At 26.4% G+C, this 6,591-nt stretch overlaps 2 non-coding genes across 2 annotated transcripts; both read right to left on the reverse strand.

Annotated features, from left to right (window-relative positions):
• Positions 1 to 1,062: 1,062 nt before the first annotated feature.
• Positions 1,063 to 1,154, reverse strand: LOC124896350. Its single transcript, XR_007052709.1, has one exon. It is a non-coding gene; the product is annotated as a small nucleolar RNA SNORD24 (small nucleolar RNA).
• Positions 1,155 to 1,240: 86 nt separating this feature from the next.
• On the reverse strand, positions 1,241 to 1,320 carry LOC124896433. The gene has a single exon (XR_007052796.1). It is a non-coding gene; the product is annotated as a small nucleolar RNA R12 (small nucleolar RNA).
• Between the last annotated feature and the right edge of the window lie 5,271 nt (positions 1,321 to 6,591).

The raw sequence follows: 6,591 nt of genomic DNA on the forward strand, positions 1-6,591 counted from the left end.
GAGAAGATTATTTTTCCTTACGAGATTTAGTCCCACTGAATTTTTCTTATAAGGTTTTTAATGAGACAGCCTATATACAGACATTCAAGCTAAAAGGGAGTGTTATGATATATATCAATTATATTAAATGTCTAATGTCAAGCAAAATTTAATGTATTTATTTTTTAGTGTGAAACTAAAAACAAATTTTCCCTATAAATAAAAATTACTCTCTCTATTCAATTATTCTCATTGTAAATAAAAATTACTCTCTATTCTCTCTGCAAGATACCTTTGTAGCCATCAAAATAGTGTTAAAGCGAGATAATCTACACACTTTGATCAAAGATCAAAGCCAGTGCTATTTCCTTATTTGTTTATCACAATACCCATCACATTTTATAACTTTATGTGTTTTGGAGAATTTTATCATTTATTTTTAAAAATAAAAAATAAAATTTCTTTTGATACTAACTTAAATTTTTTGAGACGAAATTGTCATATTGATAAATCAATCGACAAAAAGACAAGAGTTATAAAGTTTCTTATCAATTGAAAAAAGATAACAGTTGTATTGATAAGTTGTTGTGCCACTATATTTTTTAAAATAACGTGTAAGGTAAAATTTCTATTAAAATCAAAAATCTCATTTATCATTCAGTAAAATTTTAAAATTGCACTATCTTTGCGGATGAATATATGTCTAGCATATTTTACAATTACTGTCATTAGAGATACATATATTTATCTATAGCATACTTATCCTATATACTAGAACCTATGTATAACTAATTTCATAGTTTACAAGATATTCAAGATATTAATTAAACACACCAAGGGTATGCAATTACTACATGTATTAATTATACATAGGTGTCAAACTTCTATCAAGCAAAAAATTAATTAATACCACATCTAATACATATATTATTTTGTTCTAATACAGTCTATCAAACGCCACTTATAGTTTATAATATTAAAGTTCATTAGAAACATTAAAGGACTTTCCGCAAAAAATGCGGCCACAATCTGGAGAAAACCTGAACACTACTACAGAAAATAGAAAAGAAAACTTAAGAATAAAGCCTCAGAGATCTTGGTGGATAAAGATTCATCAGATGAGAATTTGATAAATTCCCATCAAGAGTAGCAAATATTTACTTACATCACCGGCTCCTTTTCCATAAAAAAAATCTCAATTTCCAATTCGCAAACAAAAAATAAGTAAGAAAAATCAAATAAAAGGGGATTCAATTATGATGTGAAGTCAGAAGTAGCTGGTTGTAGTAATCACGTATTAACATCAGTGGGAATCCGAATGATTTCTCTCATCATCCTTACACATCATATCCCAGTAAACCAAATTTATTTAAACGGGAAAAAGAGAAACTGTATCTGCCTTGTCACCGAGAAACCCTATAATCAAAGAGATGATTCGGAGCTAAAGGAAGACACATATATATAGGAATAGATATATATGCGTTGTTTGCATATAGCCTAATGATAGATCCCATGACCATTCATCAATGATTTCAGATCAAGGAATTGCAATATTAGGCATCTCATGATTTAAGAAAATAAAAACAAACACTGACAAGATTAGTAAGAAAGAACATAAGACGATAAAATAAAAAGAAATCACTGTTGCCGCAGAGTAAGGTAGACAGGTATGGTTGCAGATCTGGTTTTCAGCAGTATTTATAGGCAGCAAGAAAAACCCTAGAGAGAGGTTTTATGTTTTAATGGACTCGAACGTTCTGGCCCGTTAAAAGGCCATGGGCCTACGACCCCCAACTTGTTATGCGAAATATATTTAGTAAAACAAGTTTAATAGCAATTTTCGATCATTTAAAATTAAATCTATTACGAAGATTTTTAATAAAATATAAAAGTTTAAATTATTTTTTAAAAAAAATTATACTTTAATATAATAATACAAATATAAATATATATTTAGTGTAAGCACATATATGTTTACCACCAAAAGTTTTAAGTGGTTGATAAATCATCATTTTTGCGTTTGTGATGCAATATCTCTTTCTCGTACTGTTAGAGTATGCATCAATTTGAACTATATTCTTGGTACGGTTATTTTTTTCTATATTTAAAAGTTGTCCTTATTTTTAAACTACAATTATTTTTCTTCTTTTTTTGTATGTTTAAAATTTTTCCTTATTTTTAAAGTTAAATCTTTACAAAAGCAGTGATTGCATTCTTATTAGGTACTAAAAGCTTCTAAAATTTGGTACTTCTTAAATTTTCTTATTCTAATGCTTTTATATTTTACTAGTTTAGCCGCACGTGTCTCGCACGTATAATATTTGATTATTTAAAATTAAATAATTTTATTTATTCCAAAAATTTTAATGAAGTGTAAAAAGTTAATCACTTTTTACATATTCGTCATGCTTTAATATAATAATGTAGACATAAACATATTTTTTAGTGTAAACACCTATATATTTTACATCATCACTTTTGAGTATTTCATGCAGTAACTCTTTTCCCTGCTGTCAGAGGATAAGAAAAACACATCAGTTTGAACCATACTTGTAAGGTTAATTTTCTTTCTTATTTCTATATTTATAATCTTTCCTTCTTTTAAAAGTCAAATCTTTATAAAATTATTAATTACATTCTTATTACGTATAAATTGATCTATAGAATTTCACGCAACTAAAAAGACAAATAATTCACAGATAAAAGAAATATTTTATTTCTGGTACATATTACATAACATAATTCTATAGGTTAGATAATAAATTAATAACATAGTGAAATTGGTAACAGTTACACAATTTTATCTTTTGTTCATCTCCTCTTCTTTTTAGTAATCCCACTCATCTTCTTTCAGTCTCAAAAAGAAGAATACTGATATTCACACGAACTACATCATTTAGTAAGTCCAAACTCTTAATATACTCTTATAGTATGATTTTTCTAACTTAGAACTCCATTTATCTAGCATTAGAAATAAAAATTGGTCACTAAAAATAGAAAGAAACTTAAATCCCTTCATACACAATACGGACACATAAAGAGTTATAATCGAATAACCTTTCAGAAAGAAAAAGAGCAATAAATATGATAATAGTGTTATATAGTGTTGCCTTTAAAATTTGCGTAAAAACTATCAAATACCCTTGAAAGGAGTAAAACTTGCAACAATCAAAAGAGAATCACCACACATGTAATATAAACCTTATTTTTTTTCGGCAAGATAAACCTTTAATTTTTTTAGCTACTTCATTCGGCAACAACACGCTTATTTCGTTCAATTTTTCTATCAAAAATTTACAATTGAAAGAAAAATACAAGAATTTGTTAAAAGGGGACAATACATGTCAATTGTTGATTATACATATTTCATATATAATCTTTAAATTCATTAACTAAAATGAATTAAGAAAGACAGAAGGATATTGAATTAAAATTAAAATCAATAACACTTAAATAAAAATATAAAGAATAGTAGAAGTAGAAGAAAGGTTGTATTTTTGTAGTAAAGTATGATCAAAATATTATTTAAATAGAATTGTAGAATTTTTTTTGTTTATATAAGGTAAAATTCTAATTGATTAAGGAGTGTTAAATATTATGATTTGTTACTTAGATAAAATAAGGACTTTAACTAATTTGTTGGTGTTTATTTATATTTTACTTGAAAAATATAGGAAAAAATCATTGAATTTGGAACTAAAAAAAAGTACAGGAAGTAAAAATTAAAATAAAGGTATGTCTTTGCCTTGTTGAGTGCACGCATTTTGTATTTTTGGGTATTATTAATTTTGTAATATATATTAGTGTTTATATATAATTAGAATTTTATTTAAGGAATATAGGAAAAGACAATTTTAAATCTTCTTAAAATCAAATTAATTGATTTAGAATTCTTAAACTAATGAAAAAAGTATTAGTTGTCGTTAGTTCACTTCTAATAAGGAAAGGTTTTACCATAAATATATTTAATTAATTTTTAACTTTTAAATATTAAAAAAAAATAGTGAAACAGACGATTTGTCGAAAACAAAGACTTTTAATGAATGGCAAAAAGTTCAAACGATATTTCTAAGGCCCATAACACTTTTAATGTATTATAAATAAGGGTGTTCATGGTTTGATTTTTTAACCAAATCGAACCGCGATCCAAATTAAACCGATTAAAAAGACCAATATTTGGTTAGATTTGATTTGATTTGGTTTTGAATTTTAAAAAATCGATACTAATTTGGTTAGTTTGGTTTTACTCTAAAATAACGGATAAAATAACCAAACCGAACCGATATATATATATATATATATATATATATATATTATAATTATTTATGTATTATTCATAAATACAATATAAATATTTGTTACACTTTATATTTTAATCATGATTTAACTTTAGTCGTAACACATTAAGTCATTTCTTCATCTAGTTAATAGTACCTTATGAGATTCTAAGTGAATTTTGCACTTTGAATGACAAATGATACTAATTGTGAAAATAATATCTTGTTGTATATTGAAATTTATAGCTGAGATTCATTTGACTATAGATAATCATTAATTTTAACTTTTTTTTAACCTTGTTGAGTAAGAAGTTTATGTGTTCACCTTTTGGGGGGTTTATGATATCATTTTGTTATATGTAGTTTTAAAATATTTTTTAGAAGTGTTCATATGGTGTTGTTCATAGCTTTGCCGAAGTATAACGCTCAGTTGACATCTTAGTTTCACGGTTGAGATACAATACTCGGTTAACATCTCATATGTTAGATTTGATTTATTTTTAATTTTCAACTTTTATCATTAGTTAAATTTATAAACCGAAAAAACCGAACTAAACCGACAAGAACTAAACCGACGGTTATTTTTTTGTTGGGTTTGGTTTGATTTTAGAAATTTAAAAACCGACTAAGTCGGTTTGGTTATGATTTTGATTAATAACCGACCCAAACCGATCCATGAACAACCCTAATTATAGATATAGATTTCTCGTTCAAAATCTTATTAAAATAAGATTTAATTGATTCATGATTCTTAAACTAATGAAAAAAAGATTAGTTGTCATTAATTCTAATGACTTCTAATAAGCATAGGTTTTTCAATAAACTAGTTTAACCGCACATGTCTCGCATGTGTAATATTTAATTATTCAAAATTAAATTATTCTGTCTATTGTATAAATTTTTAATAAAGTACAAAAAGTTCAAATAACTTTTCAAAGATATCCTTCACACTTTAATAGAATAATGTAAAACTTTAATAGAATAATGTAAAAGTAAACATATATTTTAGTGTAAGCACATATATATTTTACTACTAGAAAATTCATGTTGTTGATGGATCATCACTTTTGTATTTGCTGCACAATACATCTTGATGGATCATCACTTTTGCATTTGCCACACAATACATCTTTCTTTGCTGCTAGAGGCTAAAGAGACGCATCAATTTGAACCATATTCGTGGTACGATTATTTTTTTCTTTTCTTTTTATATTTAAAATCGTTTCTTATTTTTAAAGTCAAATTTTTACAAAATCATTGATTACATTCTTATTAGGCATTTCAAACTTTTAAAAAGTTGATACTTCATTTGCATTCAACTTTATTTAGAGTTGCTTGTCCACATACTTTTGAGATTCGGAGACTCACCCATTCTACTCATAGTTGTTTCCTCTATTTTGATTTTGGAGAGAGGCAAATGAAAGTAGAAAAAATAACAATAACAAAAACAATAGATAGTAATTAAAAAAAAATTAAAACCCAATAATATTAATAATCCACTGTAATCATATAAAGTGAGGTTCAGATTGGATAGACGCAGGCCTTATCCTATCTCTTGTTGGTTTTGATAACTCTTTAGCTCAAGTAAAAATAATCCAAAACCAATCAAAAAGAGGTAACAGGAGCACACGAAACAACAAATAATAACAAAAACATCATATAGTAACAAAATAGAAACTACAACAAAATAATATAATAATCGAAATATGAAAATAATATAATTAAACCAAAATTTACAAAAAAAAATTCTCAAAGCCGTTCAACTGAACATTCATCCACCACCTATATTATTTAGAACAAAGCATCAAAAACACACTAATGATGCATGATTGGAGCAGTTCATATCTCGCCAAACTATGGTTTATATCTTGTTCTCAATATATCATGATTACTCTTTATCGTCCAGCCCCTAATCATTAGCAGAGTGCTTTTCCATCGCTATGCATCCTCACAGAAAATTGTATGTGTCTAGGTCATTGAAAAAGTTGTTGAAGCTATTGGGTTCAAAATCGAGAGGGCATCATGCAGAAGCTATTAGTTGCAAACTATGAGACGACAAAGAAAACAATACTAAAAATATAATATTATTATATGATTTGACCAATTGACTTACATATAAATCTTAATATTAAAAAGCATAAAACTAATGAGAGAGAAAATCTCCCCCTAAACGAAACTCTTAAAATACTATATTGTGGATGCTATTGTATTATGGTATGAGAAGACGGTCTTCTATTTATAGATATCCAAAACCTTTCCTACAAGAAAGAGGTTAGCCAAATATGGAAAAGAATTATATTTTTTCTTTCAGAAAAAATGAAAGTAATTATGATAA

The sequence above is a fragment of the Capsicum annuum genome, chromosome 2 (assembly GCF_002878395.1).
Source record: "Capsicum annuum cultivar UCD-10X-F1 chromosome 2, UCD10Xv1.1, whole genome shotgun sequence".
NCBI lineage: Eukaryota > Viridiplantae > Streptophyta > Magnoliopsida > Solanales > Solanaceae > Capsicum > Capsicum annuum.